The sequence below is a fragment of the Molothrus ater genome, chromosome 8, assembly GCF_012460135.2.
Source record: "Molothrus ater isolate BHLD 08-10-18 breed brown headed cowbird chromosome 8, BPBGC_Mater_1.1, whole genome shotgun sequence".
Taxonomy (NCBI): domain Eukaryota; kingdom Metazoa; phylum Chordata; class Aves; order Passeriformes; family Icteridae; genus Molothrus; species Molothrus ater.
The window spans coordinates 3,081,847-3,097,345 of NC_050485.2; the positions used below are offsets into that span (position 1 = coordinate 3,081,847).

The 15,499-nt window shown below is 46.5% G+C and overlaps 1 protein-coding gene across 1 annotated transcript in view; it reads right to left on the reverse strand.

The window, feature by feature from the left end:
- Positions 1-15,499, reverse strand: part of MCU (mitochondrial calcium uniporter) — an 87,861-nt gene that overhangs the window by 14,812 nt on the left and 57,550 nt on the right. The window lies entirely within an intron of this gene.

Sequence of the window (15,499 nt, forward strand, 5' to 3'; positions counted from 1 at the left end):
CAGATACAAGCTCACTCCAGAAGCCTCCTGCCCTCAGAAAACAAAACAGGGAAAAGCAAAACAGGTTGAAAAAAGCAGGGCATGTTAGGTGACTCATCAAAAAGCTGAGGTGTCCCCAGACTTAATCCCTTGCACAATTCTTGTATCCCAACATGGGCTGAACCCCTCTGTTTCCTGAACACTCCCCTCCCCAGCAGTGTGTATTTTACAGGAGAGGTGCTGCCAGTGCATTTTACAGGAGAGGTGCTGTTAAAGGACTCGGATCTGTCACTCCTGCAGCTCTGAACTGTGCTGCTGGTGCAATTCCTTATCAACACAAACAGTCTCTACTGGGCAGGAAGGGAAAAGGAGGAACAAATGAGCTCAAAACTGAGCAGAGACCAAGATGTCATGGTTTGTCATCCAGGGTTAGCAAGAACTTATGGAGTCATCCATCCTTTTTATTCCTTTATTCCTGAAGGGAGACTGTTGTTTTAAAACTGAGATGGAGAGAAATGTTTGAACCCATTACCCGATGTCTGCAGTTCAACAGCCTCATACAGGAAGGTGTCAGAAGGCTGAAGCTGGGGCTCAGAGCAGTGCAGGGCACAGAGAGGAACCCATCTCAAACTTTACTGACCAGATCTGCCCACCCCCCTTCAGCAACCAAGTGTGCAATAACTGCACCCAAATTTTAGTCGCTACAGGCTTGTCCAGCCCTCCCAAAAGAAACAATTCTTGGGAGTGTGAAAAGCACCAGGCCAGACCACAAAAGCAAAAAGCTTTAAGCACTAGGATAACTTTCTGGGTCTCACAGGAACACATGCAGGAATTCACATTCCACATCCATCAGATCCTTCATTTCCTGCCTTATCTGCAGTAAGATGCATGCTAAGAGGCTCAGGGTTATGCAGCAGCTGTGCTCCCAAAATGATTAAAGGAGCAAGAGGAAAAAAGTCCCAGTCCTCTACCTAAAACTAATCCTTCCTCCAGGTCTGTATTAGCCAACCCAAAGGCAAAAATAACAGCACCTCCATAGGTCCTAATGCAGCTTTCTCAATACTGCCTGGGTGACAAAGTTAATCAAAGCCTGGCTGAAAAATCAACCTTTTGGCTACTCTGATGGAAAAAGAAGGAGCAGCTCCTGTTCTGTATGTAATTATCAATGATGGAACACTAACAACTTTAGGAGATTGAGTTTCCAAACACTAATTAAAATCAGAAAAGAGGCTGACCAGGAAAAAAACCCCATACCCCAAACATGAAAAAAGGTGAACATCTTACTCTAGAACCCAAGTAAAACATGCTGCTAAGTCATTACCTGGAGTACCAGTGCAGCAAGAACTGCAGAGCTTTTGTGAAAAACAGAGCATTCTCTGCATAAAAGTTTCTTACTACAAGTAAAGGATTTAAGAGCCACATTTGCAAGTGCTTCTGGCCCATCTATTTTACAAATTTCCAGGGGCCTCCTTTATATGAAGATGATCCAAAGCAGCTCACCTTTTCCAACAAGAAACAGGTATTTTCCCCTCTATCCCAACTTCTGCTGCATGAAACACTGAATGTCTTTCCTGGCTCTAAAAGTGGTTATCTCCTAAAACCTCCAGGCTGGAATCTGAGTGATGAGAATTGCTGTGAGCTTTCCCAGGCAGCCCCAGCAACCCAAGCCACCCACCTCAACCATGCTCCATTTATCTGCCTTGAGCTCATTTCTGCTCCTGTACTCAATCTGTGAGATTTTGGTCTCTCTTAAACAGGATGTTGGAACCCAGGATGCTGAAAATTTTAGACTCTCTGTGCTGACCAACACTGACCCCCAAGAGAACTCCCAAGGCCGTGGAGAAGACTTCCAAAATTGAGTAACAGAATTAAGATTGTGAGTGTGTAGTTTGATTAGAAGTGTGTAATATCACACAGTAGAGAACTTGGAGTTTAAAGCTTTAAAATATAATAATATATATATAAAGCTAAGATAAAAGTTTAAAAGCAGTAACTTAGTCCTTCTTCACCTTCTTCTTCATGAGTAGTATTTTGTGATTAGACAGAAAAGTCCACATTAACAAGACATGAGTGATTAGTATTAAGTTAAAAGTAAAAAATAATTTAAGTGTTATTTCTTAATTAGACAGTTTTTCCTTAAAAGACCTTGTAGAGATAGATATGAAGCCATTTTTGTAACTTGTTAGTAAAATACTGTAGAACTCACAACTTGTGAGACTATAATAGAAATAAAAATAATAAACATCTAAGTCTAAACACAAAATACCATCTCAAATGCTTTCAATCCCAACCAAAACAAAAAAAGAAAATAAAGAATCAACACAGTACCTCGATCCTAAATTAACAAAGTTCCCTTCTGAACTCCTCTTTTCCTTCCCCTTCACACCAGCTGTTGGCAAAGTAAAGGAGACTCAGGGCACAGCCCTGCCCTGACCAGAAACCTGCTTGTCTGAGGGATGTGATGTGTGACTTCCCAACACAGCCAGTGGTTTTGCACCAGCACATAAGCTGTGCCTGGATTGAAGTACATTGAGCTGTGAGGGATTGACTGGGGCCAGCTGCCCAGCCAGCTGCTCCCAAGCTCCTTGGGAACAGGACAGGGTAACAGGATCAAGGCAGGGAGATCAGTCACCACTGCTCACTGGCTTAGCAGACTGGACTAAGGGAAAGTTGATTTACTGCCAGTTAAAGTAGATAATATCAAGAACCAGCCTGAAATTAACACTTTGCCCCTAACCCAACCCTTTATCCAGGATCCAAGTCTGCCCAGAAACCCTTTAGGCACTGCACGCTGAGATCCCTCATCCCCTGGGTACTCCACAGAGACTCCTCAGCCCCAAACACCCCACAGAGATCAGAGACTCTTCAACCTCAGACACCTCTCGGCCTCCTGAGACACCCCACAGATATCAGAGAGACCCTCAGCCCCATGACACCCCACAGAAATCAGAGAGACCCTCAGCACCAGACACCCCACAGATATCAGAGAGACCCTCAGCCCCATGACACCCCACAGAAATCAGAGACCCCCTCAGCCCCATGACACCACACAGAAATCAGAGACCCCCTCAGCCCCATGACACCCCACAGATATCAGAGAGACCCTCAGCACCAGACACCCCACAGATATCAGAGAGACCCCCTCAGCACCAGACACCCCACAGATATCAGAGAGACCCTCAGCACCAGACACCCCACAGATATCAGAGAGACCCCCTCAGCACCAGACACCCCACAGATATCAGAGAGACCCTCAGCCCCATGACACCCCACAGAAATCAGAGACCCCCTCAGCCCCATGACATCCCACAGAAAGCAGAGACCCCCTCAGCCCCATGACACCCCACAGATATCAGATCCCACTCAGCCCCATGACACCCCACAGATATCAGATCCCATTCAGCCTCATGACACCCCACAGATATCAGATCCCATTCAGCCTCATGACACCCCAGCCCTCACAGAGATCCCTCAGGTCCAGCCACCCCACACAGCCCCCTCAGAGACCCCTCCCAGCCCCAGGCCCCCCAGAGTGACCATCAAACCAGTTTGCCAATAAAACCCCTCACAAAGGAGCCAGCGTGGGGCTCTGAGCACTCACAGGACCTTGGCAGCCAGCAGCAGTCCCTCACTGAGGGCTCTGAGGGCAGAGGGTGACCAGGGGAAGATGGCGGCGCCTCGTGAGGGACCCGCCTGCTGCCAGTGCCAACCTCACCGAATTCCCGCTAATTCCTCCTCAGCGTCCTCCCTGCCTTCCTCAGACACCTCCAAAGGGACCAAAACAGGCCTGTCTGCCACTGGAGATGTCTGCCTGCACCTCTCACACCCTTCTTTTCTTTCTGAGGTGCCTGGACACCACTGCCCAACTTCCGGGATCCCTCTTTAAGAGAAAAAAAAAAAAAACCCCAAAAAAAAGATGTCAATCTTCCTTTGAAATTGAGCCCAACTTTACCAGGGATTTTCAGCCCTGTATGGAAGATGTTCTCCAGCTTCTCACTGTGGTCTCTGGATACATTCACACAGCCAATACAGCGTGTAGTATTCCCCACAAGAAATACCCTGGGCTGCTGTTTGGGAGTCTGGATGTGATAGAACAGCCCCTGCTCCCACAGGGTACAGCTCACACTGCATCCATGCAAACCCCCAGGGATCTGCCTGGAGAGGGAATGCCCCTGTACCCAAGAGCTGCGCCCTGGCAGTGACAGAAACAAGCCAAACACTTCTGAGCACAATTTTCTCTAAGTCCAAATTGCTGCCTTTTTCAACCATACAGCTCGTCTCCCAGGACCCAAACAACACTTGTCTGATTAAATCCCACTGGCTTGAACTGGTTCCTCTCTCTCTCTTTGACAGCACGCCCTTGCTCCATCCCACTCAAGAGGTCAGATTTTGCACCAAAAAGAACATTTTGCGCCCACTGCCCCCACAGGGCAGCGCTTCATGCGGATGAAGGTCAAGCAAACAAGAACCCGTCTGAACTGCAGTGCAATTCTTCGTGGATTCTTTCTTCTGTGTTTTAAAATCAGGCTGTAGACAGACACAAAAAAAAGGCAATGCCAGCAAGATGTGGGAAGTGTTATTCCTTACATTTGGAAGCACTTTGTATGACCTACACGTTAGCAAATGATCTTCATTTGCCTCAGTTCTCGTTCCTGCCTGAATTTTCTCTTCTTCCAGCATTAGTACAAAGCTCTAGCACATCTGCTAGGAAGGGAACATAAACAGGAGGTGAGCTATAAATACTCCTTTCTCATCCTGCTTCCTTTGCCCATCTGCCTTAAAAGAAGCAGGTAATCCACAGTGTCCAGGAAGAGGAGGGGGTAGGAGGAAAGAGAGTAATTCTCTGCAGAAAAGGGAAAAAGCAGGGATGAAGTAACTGTTCCTCATCCTTCACTGTGCCCTTCTCACAGGCATTACTGCTGCTCTGGAGATACTGAAATGAGGAGTTGCAGCAGGAACTGTTGTTGAGCAGGAACATCTCTGCTCAACAACAGCTGATGGGTTTGATTGAGCCTCTGGGAGACAAGAGAAGGAACAGGAGGTAATAAAAGGGAAGAAAGTTAAGCTGACATCTTAAGCACATCAGCCAGGCAGAATCTTTTGCTTTGAACAGGTGCTTCCTTTGCCACCATCCACATCACTTCTCCCTTAACTAAAAACCAAATCTAAACCCCAAACCGAAAATTCTCTCAGTCTGTATTCTTAATTTTATTGCAGTGTCAACAATTTACAGAGAAATACCAATTCCTAACTTAAGGCAGATGATAGGCACACTCCTTCTTTCACCCAACCTTCACACTGAACTTCCTACCTCTGGCAGACAACACAAAACAGGGCTGGAACTTCTCCCTGACAGTTTGTGATGCTAAATCACAGTTTCACCATGAAAATATTTCTGCTTTACTGGAGCAGGATGGTTTGGATTCCAGTCTTTTAATACAATCCTCATGGTTACTGGGAAAAAAAAAAGTGGAAAATTTTAAATTCCTTTGAATCCTGAAGGCTTGAAACATAGAACTCAAACAAAACACTAGGATGCATTTAAACCTCTGTCAGCTTTGAAACCTGAGAACTAAACTCCTTTCCCTAATTTCCAGATTAACCACTTAAATCTTACTGAAAAGGTTTATAACTCTCTTCTCAAAATCAAGGGGGCTGTCAACCACTGTTTAAAAAAGGTTTGAAGAACTCAGTGAGTTCTGAGCTCACTAATTTCAGGGATTTTGTCTCTCTCAGCCACCCACAGCTGAAAAGTGCATAACCAAGAGAGAAGGCATCAGATGGATTCCCCTCAGCCATTACCCCAGGGCACCTCAGCTGTTGTTTTGTTGTTTGGTTTCTTTGATTTTTTTTCCTCTAGCACTTACCAACCCCACCATTAGGCAACTCCTTTAGCCTCTGTTAGAACCAGTTTGAAACAAGAGCTCTTGTCGCTCTTCTCCCAGTGCAAAAAGAGTTTCCCAGTGAGGAAACAGCACCTCACTGACATCCCTGCACTCCCAGCACCAAGAATGAAACAATGAGCAGAGTTACACAGTGAGATTCCCACAAGTGCAAGGGAATTCCTTCTGCCTGGTTTGTGCTGGGGAGCAGCCAACTCCCACTGGTTTTCCAGGGAAATAAACTCAGAAAGGAGGGAACCTTGCTGGTGGAAAGGCACAGCAGGCTCGTGCAGGCTTCGGAGTCAGAGCCAGCACATGCACAGCTTGGGAGGATCTGCACAGCCTCAAATATGGAGAGGTGCAACATCCTGCAAGCCACAGCACATCCCACTGCATCAACTCCCTGCAGGAAAGCACAACACAAAACAATCTCATCTCTCTGGCTAACTTTACACCTGGCTTTGGTCAAAAAGGTGGTGGAACAGAAAGGTAAGTACTCTGAGACAGCAAGAGGCTGTACCCACAAAAGCACATCCAGGCAGTCCACAGAAAGTGGTTCCTTCTCTGGGATTATGAGCCTTACAGGGTGAGCCTAGAGGCCAAACTCACTTTAGGATTGAATCCTTTATGAGGCACTTAGCAGGGAAGTTTAGGAGTGCTGCCCAAAAGTGCCAGACAAGCTTTATAGATATTCTGATTCTCATAAGTTCAGTCGCAAAGCAAAAACCTAAGTTTGGCTACAAATACCTGCAGCCAATTCACACTGGCCAGGTTTATTCTGGAGGAAATATCAAAGTGTAGGATGTTCAACTTGGCATTCTTCCCTGCTTTCTAAAATCAGTTTGCAGCAGTTTACCACCAGGTGAGATTAGTACAGTAAAAATCAATCCTTTTGCTAGTCCCACACACATCTCATGAAGCCCTGGAAGAATCCTCCAGTTGATTAAGGGTAAATGCCTGTCATTCTCCCCCTGGATATGCTGCTTGCTGTAAGGATTGTTACTGTGCAACTCTGGCTTCTAAATCCCTCATGCACCCTGGCAAGACTTGAGCAACAGAAGGAAACGAAAAAAATTCCAATAAAAATATACGAATGTTTAAAGCCATTAAAGAACTCCATTTCATTGTGCTACCAGACCACAGATCAAGGATACTTACACGCAAACTTAATATCCCTATATGTTAATGTTTAATGTGCTTTGGTTAACAATGCACTTGTACTTATTTTGCAGGATTGCCCTCCTCCTGTGCCCTGAGAGAGGAGATGGTGCAATGCTCACCTCCTGTGTGCCATAGGTACGTGCCTGGAGAGGCAGCTTGGCAGAAGTTAAAGCAGGAGTGAAAGGCAGTGCTCTGCAGAGGCAGATCTTTATTGACACACCAACAACGTGCAGGAAGAACACAAACACGTTAATTGTCAACCTGATGCTTAACTAGTGTGTTCAATTCAGTCCCCAAGGTTTCCCAGTTCAGCTGTTCCCTGCTCATCTCACCTGGTCTGTTTGGGAGAGGAGGAGGTCACAGAGTCACAGAATCCTGGAATGCTTTGGGTGGGAAGGAACCTTAAAGATCATCTCATTCCAGTCTCTCTTCCCATGGGCAGAAACTCCTTCCAGTAGACCTAATTGCTTCAAGCCCTGCCCAACCTGGCCTTGGACACCTCCAGGGATCCAGAGGCAGCCACAGCTTCTCTGGGCACCCTGTGCCAGGACCTCCCCACCCTCCCAGGGATGAATTTCTTCCTAACATCCCCTCTAACCCTGCCCTCTGGCAGTTTAAAGCCATTCGCCCCGTAAATAGTCTCTCTTTTTGTAGGTTCCCTTCACACACTGGAAAGCCACAATTAGGTTACCCCAAAGCTTCTCTTCCCCAGGCTGAGCAATCCCAATTCTCCCAGCCTGAACAATCCCAATTCTCCCAGCCTTTCCTCACAGCAGAGGTGTTCCATCTCCCTAACCATAAGACAGTAGGGTTGACCCCCTCTGTACAGCACAGGCAGCACCCACAGGGTATCCTGCAGCATTCTGTGCATGGTTTCAGAAACACAAACTTGCTCCTGGCTCCTGTGGAGCAGGAAAAGCTTTTATCACCTGTGGGACTGCTCCCCACTGCCCAGCCTTGGCAGCAGGTGGGGCTGACTGGAACACTCACTGCTTCATCACTGGTCATAAGCAGGAGGCCCAGAGATCAAAAGGTTTTTGTTTAATTGACCATTGATTAAGGGAATGACTGCAACAGCATCTCCTAATAGCCCAGAGCTATTCATCTGAGCACCTCCTGCATGGCACTGCTGTGCTGCAAATCCAAATGGGATTAGGCTCAAATGCAGGGAAGCACAACGGAGGCACGGACAGATGAAGTTTGAGGAAAGCTGGAAAGTGAAGTCAATCCCTTCATCGAGCAGCCAGTGGCACCCTCAAAGCTCAGTCCCACCCATCACTCCAGGCTGAGCCTGTGGGGATGAGAGGCTGGATGCCCTCGGGAAGGGCTGCTGCTGCCCTGGAGGTGCCACCACAGTGCCCGTGGCCAGGCCACCGTCAGCACCAATGCACCCTGTCCCCTCCCAAACCTCCCTCCTCTGTCCTGGCAAAACCACTCAAAACAGGGTTTATGGACACACACTGTGCACAAACCCACCTCTAGTTTATATAATGATTAAGTCAGGCATCCAAGTTAAAATCACTGAAGAATCTTAAAGAAAAACAGACCTATGACTTCCCCTAACTTATGAAGTTAACCACTGCCAGGATGTGTGATAAACCAGGATTACCCAAACATTTCTTTCTACCTCTTTGTTTAAAAATACTGTTTTCTATAAATTTTCTATCCCGCAGATCACAAGGCTTGTTTTAGTAGGATTTTAATTGAAATTTTTCAAATTGTATTTTTACTTTGTTTTAAAAGCACAGAACATATAATATACTGCGTTTATATCACTACCTACAGTTTTTTTTCCTCATGGAAGTTGTTGCAGCTTCATCCACAGAATAAAAGACAAGGAGGATCCAACACCAAACAAAACCATTTTCAACAGCCAGTCCCAAAAATTGATTTGAACTACTTGCCCAATTATAAGCTGCAAACCACACATCAGAGATGCACATGTTGCAAAGGGTTTGCAGCTCTCACTTCTTTCCTATATGAAGGCTGAGGATTAACTCATATTAAGAGAGATTGAGAAGCCTTGGAAATGAACCACTAGGAAAAAAATTACTAGGAAAATGAACATTTTTCTAGTTATTAAGGCCATTTAAGAATGAACAGACCTGGGAAAAGAGATTATCCTGAGGGAGAGGGATTTGTAATGGAAAGTAACAGGAGATCTTTGGCTTGATCACTTCCTTAAAGCTTTTCCAAATCAATTAAACTGGGTTTAATATACTGTGATAGGTGTTCAGTGGTCTAGAAGAAGGCAATTTACAATTTGGCTCTGAGTTATACAAGCTGTCAGAGACACCTTTACAGTTTGTATTTTCATTGACAGTCTCAGTTAGTTAATGAGAACTGAACCATTCTTCTCTGGAAAATTAAATATACACACAAAACAGAGCAAAAAAAAGCCTCTGTGGAGAAGCCACGAAGCGACAGGCATCAAGGTAAGGGCTTCAAAACATACTTCAAAACATATGCTCTCCATCCAAGAGGAGAGGCTGGCTCAGCTCACACAGAATCAGACACTCTCCATAGTTCCTTTCCAAGAACCTTTTTAATGCTTTCTCACTGCACGGAATAGCCCTGGGAAGCAGGACTTTTCCTTTGATCCAATGCTAATTATGACTTAAAGCTCTTTCAGCTGTGAATCCCAGGTTTCTGCTCCTCTATGGAGATAGATTCAGAGAGAATCACAGAATCCCAGACCAGCTTGGGTTGGAAGGACCTTTAAAGCCCATCTCATTCCAACTCCCTGCCATGGGGGCAGGGACACCTATCACAGACCAGGCTGCTCCAAGCTCCATCCAGACTGGGCTTGCATACTTCCAGGGACAGCCACAACTTTTCTGGGCAACTTGTGAGGGCCCTCCCCACCCTCACAGGGAAGAATTTCTTCCCAGCATCCCATCTAACCCTGCCTTCTGGCAGTCTGAACCCACTCCCTCTTGTCCTGTCACTACCTGTGCATACAAAAGCCCCTCTCTCCCCTTTGTTTTTAAAATTATTTTGGCTGGTTTGGGTGAACAAACAATGGGGAGAGCACATTTCCCCAGCTGATGTGCTGGTAGGACTCTGCCTGGTTTTCTAAGTCTGTGAAATCTGCTGGGTTCACAGCTCTGCAGCCTGATAAAAAACCATCCCTAAAATCATCCCCAAAATAGGCATCAGCAACTCAAAAAGTCCAGACATAAAGGAAGAGAGATTCAGGGCTGGGCCTCCATTACAATCTGTTTCTTTCATCCCTCCCTGCTTACACTACTTTGCTGATGGGTGGTGGGATCAAAACAACTTGTAAGTGAGCCACAACTAGCTGCCACAGCTGCTGGTCACAATTCTTTCCAAGGGGCTCTGCTGAAAGCTTGCACAGCCAAACACTCACGTGAGACATCAAAAGAACATCCCTCTTTCACACCGGGGCTTTTTGGGTTTTTTTTTAATGTAGGACAAAGCTTATTGCTCAAATCAGACAGAAAGCAACAAGGTGATAAGTTTAGGTATGAGGCCCAGGCATTTCCAGGCAGAGTTTATCCTTTTGGGGAGCAGGAGGCCCAATGGGCTCTGGAACTGCCTGGGAGAGCTGAAACCTTGTGTGCTTTCCCAGCACAGCACTGAAAACGCATTAGCCCTTGAGAAAGCATTAAGAGAAGCACTAAAATAGCTGGAGGAGGAGTATAAGTGGCTGTCCAGACAAATACTAGGAGAATCCATAAAGAGCTCTGGAGGCAAAAAAAAAATCCTCAGTAGGAAAGCAGACCACTGCTGCAGACACGCAAACCAGGAACACTTACATCAAGTTCAGACTAAATATCAAAGATCACTCATTTCTGAAGGGGAACAGTCACAATGGAAACTAAAAACATGCACAAAGCACAGCTGGGAAAGCAGCAGCTAGATGAGCACAGAGCAGGGAAACAGGAGGAACACAGGTCACAGCCTTGCTACAGCGCTGCAGGACACTGCACCAGCTGCAATCAGATTTGCTCAGGAGTGCAAGAGCCCAGCAAATCCACTCAGGCAGAGCACATCCCACATGGATTGCCTACAGACAAGCACCATTTCTGCAGTGACATTCCCAATGACCCTGTGCCATCTCCAATGAGGAGGCTGTACAGCAAACAACCCCCTCCCCAAATCTGATCTTGCCCTTTCACACAGGGTACTTGAGTATTTTCAAGCCAGTTTGAAAAGGCCAAAGTCTCCTCTCTACACTGTGTTCCTGTAATTCAAGGATATCACTATAAACTTGGGAAAAGAATTCAGGCAAAGTTACAACTGCAAGAGTTTGAATACAGCCTGGGAATCACACTTGAATGGTGGGTGACTGGCACACCCTTCTCCTCTGGGGATAAATTTCTTTTCCACATTAGGAACCCAGAAAGATTCATTCTAATATGCCTGCAGGCAAGAGGAGCAGAATTAATTTAAGTTCAGCTGAGTTTTTTTTCTGGCATTGAGAGGTTCTCAGCAGGCAAATGCTAACAAGGCATTTATGAAGTTATGCTGTAGCAGGGGGAAGCTTTGGCCTGTCCCAGCCTTTTTGAACAAGGTCATCACAAGGGGCTTGGCCACCAAATGCCTCAGAAACACAGTATTTCAATGTTTAAACAGTAACAAAGAGAGACATTAACAGTTTCACAGTCTAGAACAGAGTCTGTGTGGTCCTCGGCTTGCAAACATTTGTGAGACCTGCTCTATTTCCCAGCTCTTATTTGTTATTAATATTTACAGTATGTTTAACAACACAGTAGCCAGTCTGACAGACTAACAGACGTAGTAAATAAGTCAGAACAGCAATAACTGCTGTTCTCACCTTTTGTAGAGAGGGAAGATGGAATTAAATCCAGTAAAACTTTAAGTGTCATGAATTTGACACCATGACTCTCTGGATTACCAAAACCTCCACCCTTGAGAACACTGAAAAATTCAGAAGCATCATCTCCCAGACCACTGAGCAGCCATCACTCCTTTGGTTTTGCAGGCTGGTGAGAAATGCGTTGGCAAGTTTGCAGGAGAGCGTGTGGCAGCTCAGGGGATGGATGACGTCTGGCAGAGGGAACTTGCTCATGCACATTTATTATTAATCAATATCAAACTCCTTTTTTGGAATTCTGCATCTTCCAGACACAAAGTCCCGCCTAAGGAAGATTAAATACCTGTTTTCTCTGAAAAAAGCAACTTCTAGCAAAGCATCTTGTAAAAGTCACTCCTCTTACCCAAGCGTTGGGTCCAAAATTTCCCTGGACAGAGAGGCAGCTCCTCTGATGTTTAAAAACCCCAACACCCTGCAGAAATCCCAGTAGGACACAGGAGCACTCTTGTCCCTGCTGGCTGAATGCCATGGGCATGCAAAGCCAGCTCCACCTCAGGCTGGGGTGCTGCTCACTTGCTGATCCCCACTAAGGGTTCCTCAAGGCTGTAGAGCCACCTTGTACCCTCCTGGGCACCAGGAGGTTACAGAAAGGGGCTGTAAAACTGCCCCCCTACTCCCCTTTATCAGCCCTGCGCAGAACCACTGACACCTCTGACACATCTTAGCTGGGTAAGAAAAACCAGGACTTGTGGACCTTGCATAAATGGAATTTACTAAGATAAATAGAAATAAGGCCTGCACAGTCCCAAACAGATTTCATTAAGCTTTCCCCACACTATTTACAGCCCAGCAAGAGGCTTAAAAATGCTCATTCTGATCTGGCTAGAGGTCTAGCTCCAGCTCACACAAGGGTCAGGCTCTCCTTAATGGAGTGACACGAACTTCTTTTGGTGCCCCAAACCTTCCCAGAACTGCATTTCAATGCAAACTCTTTCCCTGCTTCCCTCCTCTTCCCACAAGCCAGGATTTCTTTGATTCTCAGTCTAATTAGGAGATAATTTTAACTCTGTCACTGGTTTGATTGCACTGGTGCTTAATGACACTATTAGGCAAATCATTGCTGACATGTGGCATCTTTTCCATCTGACAGAGACATGCTCAGTGGGGAGGATGGGGGGAGACTCCAGAGAAACAAGCCCTGCCAGACCTTAGATTGAACAGGCTACAGCTGTTGAAGCACTGCCTGGGCCACCATCTCCACTTTATCATGAACAACAGGGGCAAGACAAGCAGCTGTACCTGCAGTCCAGCCTGCCTGGCATCTCACATCCAAGGTCACCTGTGAAGGACAATGGGCCAGCTGGATCCTGGAACCACCACTGAGGAACCTGAGCAGCACAGGAGCTGCAGCAGCCAAGCAGACAACCAACCAATCTTCTGTACTTGAACACCAACTGTGCAGGACCCTTCCTGCTCCATTTCTGCAGGCTCTGAGACTGCCTGTGGCACATTCTGGCAAAGGGCAGTGGAGCCCATCAGCTCCAACTTGGAAATGCTGCTTTACAAGCTTTCTGTTCCAAGAGAAAACACAGCAGGTCCAGTCACTGGCTGCTGCCTGAGAGGCTCCCGTGCCTCACTCAGGTCCATTGAGAGCAGGCTCCTTCAAACGAACAGTAAGTTAGACAGAACAAGGAGCTTTTCAAAACCCACACACAGCTGGCTAAGTTCTATGAAGGGAGTGTTTCCCACCTTGTGTTTCCTTCAAGGATTCCAACTGAAGTACACAAGCAAACAGTAAGACATCATTTAACAACTCAGTGTGCCTCAACTGATTGTTAGGGCATCAGTGAGTCATTAATGCCAAGTTCCAACAGCTGCTTTCTCCTTCTAGGAAAGCCTTCTGTCCCCCCCACACGAATTTGCATGGAGGAACCATTCTGCAAAGCTGTGCCACCAAAGCCTCGTGCAGCAGCAGCCCCAGCTGCTGACTTTGCCAGCTACCCCTGCCCAGCAGCTGCTCCAGCAACACATCCCCTCCACACCCCGTCTCTGAAGCACCAAGTTCTTGTGCCCTGCTGGAGGGAGGATGAAAGGCAGGTCCAGATTGCACAGCAGTGATTTACAGCCACAGCCAGAGGCTTTCTGCAGTCCAGCCCCCGACTGAAACACATCTGCAAGCAGTGTTACTGTCTTCTGAAGTTTCTTGTGAACAGTAGAATGTATTAAGTGTCTACACCAGCTCACTCAAGGAGACGAGTGATGAGCTGCCTTTGTCTGCTCCTTGGGAACAGCAGGAAAACGGTTGAGGTAATAGAGGAGGCTTTAACTGGTTGCCAGTGTTTGCTCCTCACAGAAAATACATTTCACAAGTCCTTTGGGGGACTGGCACCTTTGCATCTCCTCTCCATGTGCTACAGCACCTGGGAGCAAGTGGAGTCTGAGACCAAGCAAAGATGTTCCAGATTGCTTAAAACAGATCCCACATGACAGAAATGGCTCAAGTACTATCACAGTGAATGTTTCTTATTCTATTTTACCACATTACAAGGGAAAAACCCCTCCAAGGTCTCTTGCAAATCAATCCTGGGAATCCATTTTTCCTGCTATTCACCATGGTAGCTGAGTTTACAGTCCCTGGGCATGGAGAAGCAGCCAACCTGGGACAGCTGGACAACAAAACAGAATTCCAGATGGGCTTTTAAAGGTCTCCTTTACTGACTTGATCTTAAACTACAGCACAGTCTGCCAGTGCTTTGCTGCTCACTGCAGCAGCTCTTTTCCCTTGATGTGCCAAGAAAAGTCCCCGGTGCTTCACAGGGGACACAGAGAGATCATCTCCATGAAGCCACCAGGGCCACCTTAGCAGGGACCACCACAGCCAAGGGACAGCTGTACCAACAGGAGAGGGCACACAGAGTCACTGGCTGGTTTCAGGGCTGCTGCTGACAGCACCTATGATTTGTGTCATTACAACAACATTTCTGAAGCCATCAGCTGGTAGCAGCTTACCAGTTATCAACAGCAGCAGGATGGAGAGCAAATCCATGAGCTATCAATGGCACTACCCAGAAAGTCTGTGAATATTCATGTCACTAAAACACAAATGAATTATTAATTTATTTTGTTTTACTATGAAATAAAAATAGCTGCTTCAAGTAACCCCAAAACTTTACAAATGTTAGCACACCAAAACAACCAAACCCAAAGGTGACCAAGAGAACTGTTTCACTCCATTGTTCTGGACCAGTGCATTTGTACTTCCTATTTTCCCCTCCTTAAGGAGACCACCATCCAGTTCACTGTAGGGAACAAGCAACTCCATACTCATGCCTCAGGTGTAGCTTTTATATATTTCACATTCTGTGCTGCTTTAGTGTGTGGGTCTGAGCTTCACATTGAGGGATGGTGAGCTCTGTGCACAGAGCAGGGAGACAAAACAATTCCTGCTCCAGCTGGGCACCAAGGACAAATGATCCAAATCTCAGCCCCAAGAGCACACACACTGTGGGCTGGAGAGAGAAAAACAAGGATGGGACTGCATGGGCTAAAGCTGGAATGGGACAATGAACTGCAAGATGCAAATGGAGCAGAACTGATCAAAGGGAGAGACCCCGTGACCAGGTGTCCATTTTGTGACCATTTTGGTTCATTTTGTGACCATTTTGGTTCATCTTGG